At 35.4% G+C, this 13,119-nt stretch overlaps 1 protein-coding gene across 17 annotated transcripts in view; it reads left to right on the top strand.

The window, feature by feature from the left end:
- Positions 1–383: 383 nt before the first annotated feature.
- The window catches only part of MEF2C (myocyte enhancer factor 2C), a 119,910-nt gene continuing 107,174 nt past the window's right edge, over positions 384–13,119 (top strand). For 2 of the 17 annotated variants that reach the window (XM_064405816.1, XM_064405818.1), the window contains exon 1: positions 438–1,937. The gene's annotated coding sequence lies outside the window, so the exon portion shown is untranslated. Of the gene's footprint in view, positions 1,938–13,119 lie in introns of all 17 variants that reach the window. The other 15 variants (XM_064405825.1, XM_064405823.1, XM_064405820.1 and 12 more) reach the window with 14 other exon arrangements.

Raw genomic sequence — 13,119 nt, 5'->3', positions numbered from 1 at the left:
TGGAAGTAGGTCAGTAGCCCAATGAGAGGTTTCTAGGGGAAAAGACTGAGAGACCAAGGACTTGTATTAAAAAAACCAAATATATATTTATCTGTGTTTGGTTTTATCACGTGTGATGTTCCTATTTCCAGTACCTTAATCTATCATAAAAATAATACTCTGTGCCTTTACAAACTCCCCTGCTCCTCCCAAAGGATCATAAAATTTGGCTATCCGCATAAAATTTTTTAAAGTATGTGCAAGATCCAGTTTTACTGAAGTCACTGCATGTGCTTAATCTGGATTCCAACTCACAGTGCAATCCTTTCAGTCCAGTTTTAGAAGCGACTGAACCTATTAAAAACAATAAAGCCCTCTCCACGCACACAGTGCTCTCAAAGCTGCATTTCTGCGGGTAAGTCCGACACGAGACCGTCTCCGCCAGCTTCCGTGGCCGGGACCTGCTCGAGAATGCGAGCGGGCCCGGATCTGGCCGCTGCTCATCGCGGGTAAAGCAGCACTGAGCCGGCGCTGCGCCGGTGCAGTTCCCGTGACGCGGGACGCGGAGCCGGATGAGTTGGGAAAGTTCTACTGCTCAGAAGGAGCAGATCTCGGGAGGGGGAGCCCAGCCAAGGGGCTGGGCAGGAGGTCTCGGGGGCGGCGGCAAGTGCCGGAGGACCGCAGCCCTGCTGCGCTCCGGAGGCGACGCAGGGATAGGCGCTCTCTGGATTGCACCGCAGGCCGAGGGCCGGCTGCCCCCTCTCGGTGCCCGCCCCTCCCCGACGGAGGTGAAGCCACTCCGAAGTTGCCGCCTTAGAGGTACCGGGGATGCAACACGCAGACACGTTCCGAACCCTGGGCTCCGCAGGTCTCCGAGTGCGGTGAGATCGGTTAGTGCCCCACAGCCGGGCCCTGACCGGCCGCAGATGCGCTGCCGCGGGCGATGCGCATCTACCAGGTTCGCAGCCTTCCTGCCTTCCCTCCGCACGCTCTGGTACCTCGCCAGGAGGGGGACAACACGCGCCGGCTCGCCGCCTTGTCTTCACTTTGTATAATAAAGGATGTCATTAGGTTTACGTGTGGCATATGCTATTGCCCCCACCGTAAAACTAAAATTAGCAAAATGTCAGGAATGGAAAGATTGATTCACCCAAGATGCAATTATCATTTAAAAAGTGCTTGATTGAGATGCTGATGCTCAGTGATTTATTCTGCATACCATATACATAATTAAAGTAGTGTAGTGGAGCAATTTATCAATCTAGTTTAGACTAGGGGGGCAAGGACCTGCTGCCGCTGCTGCTGCTGCTCTATGTTTGTTTTATTAAAAAGCTTTCGGGATCTGATCCCGCCCCCTTTTTGCGAGACTGAAACTGATTATTTCTTCAACTCGGGAGAAGAGAGTCATTCGTATGGGATTGTGAGAGAGGTAGAGAAATAGAGACACGGAGAAAGAGAAGAAAAAGGAGGAAGAGAGAGAAGCAGAAAAGGACACCTCATCAGGAGTGTAGTTTCAACCCCTTTCTCGCCTCCCCCTTCCCCTCCGCGATGTTTCAAAGGCTGTGAGCTATTCGTCTTTTCCCATTCGCCTGCTGCCACTTCCTTCCTGGACGATCTCAGGACGAGTCCGGTTACTTTTAATCCGACCAGCAGCTCAGCCACTTTCTCCTCCTCCACGCAGCACACACACACACACACACACACACACACACACACACACACACACACACACACACACTCACACACACGCGCGCGCGCGCGCGAGCACACCCCAGGCACCTTCTGGCTGCTTATTGGATTGACTTTGAAGGTTGTCTGTGTGATTCAAGACGGTTGCATGTTGAACCAGGTGGTGAATATTTAAGACTGGAAGAAGCAGAGGGATTTTTTCTTTTTCCTATGAAAGGAAAATATCTGAAGGACTAGTCTGATCAGCCAAACAGCTAACTGTTTACAATGTAAGTACATGCGAAATTCAGCGTCAGAATAAAATACAGTGGGATGGCACAAAAACACTAGGTACATTTCCTATCACGTTTGAGGAATGTATCAGTTATTTTATGTGAACTGGGATTGAGGTTGCTTGCAGACTTTCAGTGTGTGATTGTGCAGTTGCTTAAAAGTAGCTTGCTAAACAAGTAAGAGTTATATCTCTAGTAAATTATGGTGAACTTGTCTCTATCAGTGTCATCAGTGTCTAAACTTTGATGAAGTTTACATAATTTATGTGCTTGATATTATGAAGTACTGGAAGCTTATTTGATTTAGATGGATCTTAGTTGATTTAAAAGCTATGACCTTGTAGTGCTTGCACTCTGATTTGTCAGACTAGGGAAACAATCTAGTTTCAGTGAAACGCTCTTAAACTTCATTGTATCACACGCCCTTCAGTCTTGAGTTTTAGCAGTGCATGCTTGCAAGTGTTCAACTCTGTACATCTTTCATCTGAATTACTTACATTTGAGATGGAAACACCCCTTGCATTTATGTGGGAACTTAAGTGATGGTCTGCAAACCGATTTTGGAACAGTATGCTTTGGTCTTTACACAGTACTTTGATTTATCTTTAAATTTTTTAACACAAAGGAGTTAATCAGAATTACAGAACTAGCTGACATAATTGCAGTACAATTACTTACAGGCTAAGATAAAGCTTAATGTAAATGACAGACTTGTAAGGTTATTGTTACATTATGTAATTAGAATACTTATTATTTCCCATAAAACTTAGTGGGACCTTCTGTCAGCCTGAAAAACAAAACAAGTATAAAAAACAAGCTAAATAATTCCGTTTCCATACTACTACTACTACTACTACTATTACTACTAATAACAATAATAAAAAGCAATGCAGCATGGTGCAAAACAAAACTTAATGAATCATTGTGGATATCTAAGATATATGATGGGGTTTTTTTATGTCTGTTATAGAAAAGTTCTATTTTCTTTATTGTGTGTGATGATTATTATTACCAAATAACTACATACTTAAATACTGTAAGAGACAATTTAAGACTAAAAGTTTAAGATAATTAAACAGAGAAAAGCACTTTGCTGATGATTAGAAAATAATAGCTTTGACACAAAATTTTCCTTGCACATATCTGACAATCACCTTAATGGCATATGTCCTAGTTTCATATCTTTACTTTAACATAACTATAAGATGAATGATAAACAAACTATTTTAGAAGAAGCTTCTCATTTAGAAGACTAGATTTCTTTCATTGGCACTTTCCTTGCTATTGTGTTTGAAGGGTAAAAATGTTTATATGGAGTGTAATAACTAATCCCTAGATGCTTGGCAAGGCACGGAAATAGTACCACCTCTGATCCAGCACCTCTGTATTGCCCACATGCTAATTTTCACTCCAAATGTTAAGTCATATGGTTTCTCTGGGGATTTGTTATTTTGTGAACTGTGTTTATTACAGGATTTCAAGTACCTTAAGTCCAAAACTCACAAAACTTTCTTACTTTATTAGTTTTCTTAAAATATCCATTATATTATTCTTTCTATATTAATGAGTATAATTCATAATGAGCCCATGTTGCAATATCTGCCCACACTTCTGAACTTTTGGAAGTGATAGAAAAATTTCTTGAATAACAATTTAAGACAATAGCCCATAATCCCAGGTCTATGTTCCTGGTTGTATGATGTTGTGGTGTGTTTTTTATTTGTGGTCTATTTTTTTATTAGTAGGTTTATTGTTTGATTTGTAGTTACTTTTATTTTAAAAACTTGTTGTTCATATATGTTTATGCTAATATGCTGTACATAGTATGAGAAGGTAGCTCTGGGACCTGAACATGGAAGGGTTCTTTCATGCAAGGAATTCTTACACAACTAGTCCCACCAGCAATGCCAAGACTACTTGTGAGAAAATGAGCAAGTCACAGGGAAAACTATTTACAGGATCAGGACCCAACCTCTTGCCTGTCCTACAGCTTTCATAGGACAGAGATGTAAAGAATGTCACTTTCAATGTCCTATAAAAGAATGCAAGAATCAGATACTGTCCGCATCCTCTTAAAATTATTTGACAAAGAAAAAAGTAAATTTAAGTTTAGGAGCCTTATTAAAATTGGTACTAAATGATGAATAGTGTGGGAGATTAAGTCTTTAGTTATGTGCCTGGGTATCTAGTTTTGGACCATAATAAGAAAATTAATTCAAATAACTTCTTACTGTGAATTTTCTTCCAATATGGGAACCAGATTATTTTTTTTCTTTTTTTAAACATTTCATCTACCTGTAACATGTATATTCAAAATGAGAGATACCTTTCTTAAATGGTTCTTTTTTAAAAAAATGCTTATAATGTTACAGATAAAGAGAAATGAAGCTTCCTGAAGCTTTTCACAAAAGTTTGCCTAAGAAATATTTTGGTAACTCATTATTCAGTAGATAAAATTGATTATATAGAAACTTAGGAACTGAGCAGGAGTTGTGAATAAAATATTTTTCCAACTTAATTTCTTTTAATTTTACTTTTCTGTATAACAAATTAATTTATTTTTCATCAGGATAGTTTAGTTCATTTTCAGAGACAGCTGAAGTTATTTCTATATTTCATTAAGGAAGAAGTCATTAATTGTTATTAGGTTCTTGAAAGAAAAAAAAAGCTTGATGTTTGATACATTAAGGTCCATTTTTATCTGTTTGATATAATTATTCGAAATTGCTTGATAATTTTTCCAAAAATCAAGTAAGGTATATTGGTATTTTTTTGAAAACACTGATGATGGAGCTGAATCTACATGAGCTGTTATGTAATTTCCAAGAATTTATAGTCCTTGCTTTAGCATCCTGAATAATAGCCAAAACACTTATATTTTTATGCATTTTAAGTTTTTTAATTTTGCTGTTTGATATCAGCAGAGAGATTTTGCTGTATCCTCATTTAGGCTCTGTAATGACGTAGGTACAAAATATTTTTTAAATAATATGTTTAATTCTGAAAGCTAGAAAACTTCAAGCTTTCTTGAAGTTTAGTTAGAATTCTGATACTTGAAAAGGATGAAAATACAGTTTTGGATCCTGCTTCAGAAGAACTTTGATCAGCAAACACTGATTGTACAAGTGAAAAACTGAAAAACTGAATTTTTAAATTATTTTTAGAAGTAATTACTTGAGTCCTCTGACCAGTTTTAAGGTCATTTTCTTAGAACTGATGATCAATGATACATGTGGACAGGTGATTAAAAGGTAGCATCTTCAGCCCTCCACTTTAATGCCACTGTCTCATTGACTGCAACGAAGTAGAGGTTGTCTGTTCACTGAGATCTGTCATCTTCAGGAAATCAGACCAGCTTATAGGAGCGATTCACAAAACCAACAGTGACAACAAAGTCTTATGTGCCTTACAAAAGAAGGATTAGGCAGTTCACATGTCATTTTGATTGGACAGCAATAAAAGCTGATTGCTGTGGCATAGCAAGATACACTTCAATTTTAAGTGGTTATTGTATGAGACAACTAGAACTCTGTCGCTTACTCATTTTAAATGTAATTCAAATCAAGGAAAAATCAATTTTGACGTTATTGGATTTGTATGATTTATAGTGAAAGTACAGCCACTTGTAGCATTGTTACACAAATTTTATAAAACCTTCTTAATACCACTTTGGGGAAAAACATATAAAATGTGGTATATTATTGTTCTTGGATTTTTTAAAAAAGATATTTGTCTAGATATTTTCCTCTAATCCCAATTTAAAGTTACTAAAAGTGCCTAGGCTCTAAAAATTGTCTAGGACTATACAAAATTCACTGCACTTAACCATATTAAGAGCTTACAAGCAGAGGAGAGTGCTTAAAATGTGTCAGGGCTTCACAGATTTATCAAAAATTATAACATTGAACAACAAATTAAGAATTTTATTTTATTCTGTTATTTTTTCAAAATATAATGTGCTGTAAAACTATTATTTGTGTTGCATGTGTGTAGTCTGATTTGAAAACAGCCAAGAAATTGTGCTGCCACTGTATTATTAAATATGTCGTTTATCAGTGAGAATAGAGTTTTTTCCTGTTTGCATAATTTAGTTATAATGTACAGCCTTAGCATTTAGAAGTATGAAAGTAGAAACCTGACAACTTGTATGATAATTTCATGCAATATTTCAAAATAATTCTTTCTTTTACCCAACTGATGCCTCCTAGTGTTTCACATAATAAAACACTAATGAACCATAAATGTAAACATTGTTCTTTCATTTTCTTCATCTTATGTGGTACATAAAATTAATATTTATGTTTTTAATTTTGTATGTGTTATTTTAATCAGACAGGAAACTGACATAAATTGAGATGTCTTATTTTAATGGATACTGAAGGTGCATTTCTATTTTCTTTCACTGTAGCTTTGCCTAGCTGTGTTTTGAATCAAAAGTTTTAGTTATACAGAGTAGGTTTTCTTTTTCTCCTTCTGTTTCCTATGTGCATTAAATGAATTTCTCAACAATGTGTTATTAGGCTCAAACAGGAATTTTAAACATTGGCTAGCATGATACTTTGAAAAGTAAGCCCTCAAAATAGGCAATAAATACAGTTATAGAAATGTTTGAAATGTCCTAAGGGACCTCACAGCCAAATAAGATTAAAAACACTGGTCTGCAACATGCTTGCTCACTACAGTCCTCAAAGAATAGTTATCATATTTTGTAGACACTCCTGATTATTTTACTGTTATATGATCAAGAAAACTGTATGAAGACAGCTTTCAAATTCACAAAATGTGCATTTTACTCTTTTAGTTGTGTGTATGGATGATCAATACTTCTGAAAAATAGTTTATTTGCATAAAATATTGAGATGGAGTTTGAAGTGGAAAAGACAGTCCTTTTCTTACAAGTGCAGTGTTGTCATATAACTCCTGAATGCCTCAAAAAAACCACATTCAGCTCTATCATACAACAGTAGATTTTTTAATGAAAAGTTATTTTTCAAAAAGTTGTCTAGCATCAGTGTGACAAAACAAAACCTATGGGCCTCAGCTGTATATTGGATCTGTCAGATATGCTTTTATAAAGAAGCAACCAAGACTGAGAATACTCTTACACAATTAATGCCACAGTTTTATGTAAAGTATGAGATCAATTTAGCGAAAACTGAATTGGAAATAAAGCCTTATTCTAAGACTTTCAAGAAAAGCAGTGAAATTCCTTGGCACTTATTCCATTCAAGAAGTTTTAAAGATATATAAAGTCAGTTTGCAATGAAAAACCAAAGTTTAAGAGTTAATATATGTAACAAAAATTGGTGTCTTCTTAATGCACATATGATAAATTAAGGGGCCTATTTACAGAAAAATTCTGACTGAATGCAGAGCGTTAAATCTATATATGCAAATCTCAGTCATGCGAATTTGTATCTGATTTTAGAACATTCTAAAAGTGCATATTTTAGGATTGTGTTTTGCCATCAGCCCTGTTAACATAGCATTTTTCTCCCAGTAGTTTTGAAGTGCAAAGAGATCTTTATGAGATCAGTTATCTATTGAACCCAAGAAATCACATAGAAGCCTATCCTTTAAACTTCCTTGCATCTTGAAAGTGTTTCAAAGTATGCAAACCACACCTGTTATTCTGCGAGGAAAGCTAACATGCTATTGATGGAATTTTCTGATATATTACATTACAACTTAAATTGTGAATGGAAAGCAAAAGTAGAAGAAAAATAGAGGGAAGCATAGCAAAAAAGAATCTTTGTGTCATTGCCAGTGTAGGACTGATGCTCTGAAATACTGCCAGCTTTTTTTCCCCTTTTGTTTTGTTTAAACAACTAAATACACTTAGATTGCAGAGATCTAAATTACAGCCTACACTTGTGTTATCTGACTTAGAACAATTTCTGCACAAATTGTCTGAGAATTATTTCAGTCCTATATGGAATACACTGGCACAATATGGATGCAGTAATCACACCAGTGGGGTCTGATAGACTATGCCCCATTTGTAATCCCCTGAACAGGTGTTTTAGCAGCCACCTGCTCCAGCAGGGTAGATGTACTTATTTCTGCCTTCTGGCACCTTCCCCAATATTGGAAGCCTGCAAGAGCTCGAGTGAAGAGAGCTCCAGAGATCTTGGCCAGTACAGCTGGTCCTGGAAGTCAGTCAGTATCTGCTTCCTTCATTTAAGCTAACCATAAGGCAGCCCACAGATTAAGAACCGAATTGAACAGATGGCATACAGCTCCTCTGTCTTCTTTTCCCAGGTTATAAAGCTGATATGAAACTTAGATTCAAATCTAACAATTCTTATCTTATTTCTTCAAATGTATAACTGATTAAATGAAGTTTATAATAAAAATTATTAACCAAATACCAGTGCAGGAATTCACCTTAAATATTACCATCTCTTATTTTTCATATTGTAATCTCAAGGTCAAAGTGAACTGAATTAGAAACAACATTATTTATGTTTGCTTTTATAGATATAGGGTGCATACCACTTGTGGAATCCACGCTCAGTTAAATTTACTTTCAAGTTGTCAATCAATAGCTGTTAGCAAAGTATGTACAAAGGGCAAGCAGGCTTGTGAAAGTGTTTATAAACCAACAAGTTGACAAATTGCAGAACACTATCCACGTGGAACATTAATTTTAGTAGTATAGAAAACCAAGTAACAGATTAGCATGTGCTATTTGTGTAATTTTGGATAAAATTCTTAGTGAAAAAAATTTCGATATGGCATTATATTTTAAATAATAGTGCATTTTTTAACCAGATTGTTTAGATATTGTTGGATTATCAGAGAAATTATGTTTCATAACATATTCATCCTGTAAGAAGTTAGACTGCAGCACTTTTCATTTAAATATTCAATATGGACTTCTCAATGAACACTGTTTTAAATAATTTCATCGGAGTTGGGTGCAAAAGCTGTCCCTAAAAAGGGGACTAGGAGGCGAGGGCATTGTAGACAAACAACAGGACACTGAGGTTCTGTGGCCATCCTGTAATGCTGACCCATGTGTCCCCTTCAGCCTGGCATTTTAGCCTCAGAATTTTACTGCCAAAAACTCCCTTTTGATGGCCATATCCCATGTGAATGCCTAGGCAACTACTGTAAAATGTTAATATTCTGGGGATAGTCTATGAACTCAGCAGGAGACAGTATGTTCTCTAGAGTTAGCCTCAGGATTGCTTTATGTCTGTCCATCTGTGTCCTGAATTCAGTGTTTCTGCTTACACTGAATGGGAGAACAGCAATAGAGGAGGAAGGCTTTTAGGGAGCTTAGAAGAACACAGATATGGTCTATTTGTTAAGATGGAATGCAATGAAGGAGAGTTAGTCATGTTAGTCAAACTTACAACCTTAATCTTGCAGAACTTTTTCATTAAAAGTTCCTGTTGAAGTGTGTGTAATTAATCTTGCTGTGCATAATCTTTAATTGTAGCACCCCTAGGGCAATGGTCTTGTTGGATTGTTGATTGAAATATTTTGTGTAGCTGTAAGGAAAGATCTTTGGAACAGTATTTGATGAGACAAATTTGATTTGATTTTGCTGACAGAATCTTGGAGAAATCATCAGTTTTCCCATCATCTTCTTTATGTGTATAAGATGGACATATAGCAGAAGAATGAGAAAAAAAATCCATGTTACATCCCCAGTGCAATCTATGAAATGTGTGAATTTGCATACTTACTAATCTTCTTCATAACACATTTTTTGTTTCAGAATACTGAGCCAGAAAATGCATTCATGCAATGGCATACAAAATTTATAGCTTTGTCCAAAACATACAAGACAAATTTTAGATATTATAAATATGACCGTAAATATTGGTAAGACTATGTACTAGTATGGTCATTTAAAACTAAAACAAATTTTATTCATGTTCTTGAGTATACACATTTGAAAAATTATAACCCACACTAGTACTCTTCGATGATGTGTAGTTAACAATTGAAAATAATATAAATTTATGTTCAAAACATGTTTTCCACATCAAGTGGAAAATAAGTTGGAAAAAAATAAATGGAAAAAAAGTTTTCCAGTTTACTCTTAAAACATGATTAAATGATTGCCTAGCTACCTAACTGAAGCAAACTTCCCATAATTATAGCTAGTAGAAATCTGTATATCTTCACAGGGAAAACAATAGGATCTGGTGTTTCCATTTTATTGTTGATGCTGCCATAAAAAAGATTATGCATAGGATAGAAAGAGAAGAATGATCTTCTACATTTCCTGTAATACTGGCATACAAGTTGGACTAACATTTTTGTAGGCTTTTGAAAAATTGTTATTGACAAAGCAAAATGAAAACCTATTTTCAATACATGTTGCAGTACTTAAATCCTCATTGAGAACCTTGCATTTAGTTCAGTTATGCTTCCAGTAGATAGTGTCACAGGCTTAGTATTACACTGAGTGGAGACATGCAAAGTAGTCATCTAGAAAGCATCCTTACTGAGTTCTATCTTTTGTGGAATTTAATATTTTTAAAAATTGCATGAGAGGTGATACAGCGGTGATAGTGTTAATACACATTATTATGACAGATAAAAAGCAATCCATAGAAAAATTACTAATTTTTCATCATATTTTTGATGCTATTAGGATTATTTCCCTAAATTTCTAATGATGTGTCACAGTCATATTTTCTGGAAAAATCCCTTTGCCCAGGATTTCTCTCCTGGGAAGCTGAAAAGCCTCAGAGAAAAAGGAATTTCAATATTATCTCATTTGCTTCTCCTGTGTTTTGCTGCTTTGGAATGTGGTTGGAGATTGTTTATCTGACAGGTGATTGTCTCATTGGTTTCACGTGAATTGTTTTGACTTATTGGCCTATTGGTGCCAAGCTGTTTTGGACTCTGCAGAGAGTCACGAGTTTTCATTATTATTTTTTAGCATTCTGTAACTATCCTTTCTGTGTTCTTTACTATAGTTTCATTTAGTATTATTTAATATAATATAGTATCATAAAATAATAAATTAGCCTTGTAAGAACATGGAGTCAGATTCATCATTCCTTCCTGCCACGAGGCACCCCGCAAATACAATAATCATGTTGTAATACACATAACTGAGGGTGCAAGTATTTCTTAATGGAGGGAAGGTGTGTTTTTATTTAACTTTTTTTTTAATAAATATATAACAGTGAGAAGCAATATGCCGTGCAATAGAGCCATGACAAAAAAAGAAAGACATTCTGCCCTGTTTTTATTAGCAGTACTTGTCACCTATATGATGATTTTGTTGATCTGCTTTCTGTTAAAAGTCTCTAAAAGTCACCACTATAAAACAGTAGCACTCTGTTCTACCACATTTTTATGTATATGATTATAAGCAAACCTGTCATGAGACCATCATGTCTGTGGCTACTCCAACAGGACACTTCTATAGATTTCTGATAAAAAATAATTTTGAAAATTGTCAGGAAGAAAGTATTTGTTCTCCCCTTTTGCTTTACTGTTTTCCAGATATGATCAGAAAGAGGAAATTATTCCACTAATGGATCAGAAGATTGCTCTATGAATTAAATACCATTCTAAAAATACAACTCCCATGTTTGATAAATATAAATTCAAAATACAATGTGGATATATTAAAAAAGCCTCTTTAAAATTGTAAGGAATCGAAAGATGTATAGATTTGTGAGATTCTGATGATGATAATATGTGAAAGGAAGAATCATCAGCATTCTATTTTCATATGTTGGTCTATATCCTATTCTTATATGCAGACTAGTTAAATAAATACCCACTTTTATGTCTGTTCAAAAAAACCACTTTCTGTGACCATGATGTAAAGTAGATATTTAAAATACAGGTTTTCTACTGAAAAGGTGAGCATCCAGCACAATCAGCCTCAAAGAGTGCTCCAAATTTAAACAAGTTTCTTGAATGCAACAATTGTCAGCACCAAATGCAACCCATCAGTTTCAATTGCCAAGGATACTAGGGAGGAGAAGCCTTCAATATGAATTCCAAAAACTTTAAAATATTGGGAGTATTTTAAAAATGTATATTTATCCATAATGTACAATTCAGTAATCATCATCTCCCAACAGATACATGATCTTTATTTAAGGCAACAGATGGAAGGTAAAAAAATTGCAAGTGAAGGGCAGAAGCTGAAAAACAGCACAAGAAAAACAGTATAAGAAAAGGGACTCATAACCCCCAAATGTAAATTTTCAATGTAATGCCTGTGTAGCATGAAATTATCAACCTCACATTCGTGTTGGGATGTGTTCAGAAAATTAGAAAAGACTTAGGGCAACATCTAAAAGGGGAATTTAAGTTTTACTTTGCTGCGTCCTGTTGTCTACTGGAATCCACATCCCAAATTAAATCTATAAATTCTTTATGAACATTGGTTTAATTTTTATGGCAGAAATTCAAGAGTTGAGAAACGTGATTGGAAAGACTTTCTACTCTTAATATAGAGCAGTTAGTGGTAAATTCTCTTTTCTGTTGGTTATAGAACATTGTGGGAGAAAGCTTGTCTCAGTTTCCAAATGTGTATTTGTACATTTTTGTATAGGTAATAAAATAGTCATCAAAGGAAGGACTGTAACTGGGTAATGTTTTGCTGGAATGCCATAGTTCCTTACCTATTGAGTTAGTCTCTCAATCTCTTTTACCTCTCATACCAAAAAATACCAAAACCTTTATATGTTTCTAGTCTGTAATATATCTTTCTGTTTAAACTTATAGCCAGTTTAAACAACCAATTCAATGCCATTGTTGCTATTGCATTGTCTGAAAAGTTGGATTTTGCTTTATAAAATACAATGCATAAGAAAATAGTCCTTTCAATTTTACCTTTATAATTGCAAGTGTGTTCATCTAAATACATAAAACTAGATAATAAATACCTCTGTGACAGTTTTTCATAATTTTTATTGACTTCATTCTTTCATTTTGAGTTTGCTTTTGAACAGATACATACCATGCCTAACGAAGCTCTGAAATCTAGGATAGGAGTTAGAAACATGAAGAGATGTTTGAATATGAGGACAGTGGGCATGCTGTGAGTAATGAATTGATTATGGGTTGGCTGAAACAGAAATTACAGCTCCAGGGTGTGCTAAATCTCTCAGTCTACCTAAGACTGTTTCATAAACCTATAAGAGAAAAAATAGTTCCAAAATAAGCATTTTTTCCTCTCAGCTTCACA

Source organism: Passer domesticus, chromosome Z (genome assembly GCF_036417665.1).
Source record: "Passer domesticus isolate bPasDom1 chromosome Z, bPasDom1.hap1, whole genome shotgun sequence".
Taxonomy (NCBI): domain Eukaryota; kingdom Metazoa; phylum Chordata; class Aves; order Passeriformes; family Passeridae; genus Passer; species Passer domesticus.
Note: the sequence above shows the minus strand (reverse complement) of the source record. Positions and strands in the feature narration are given on the sequence as shown.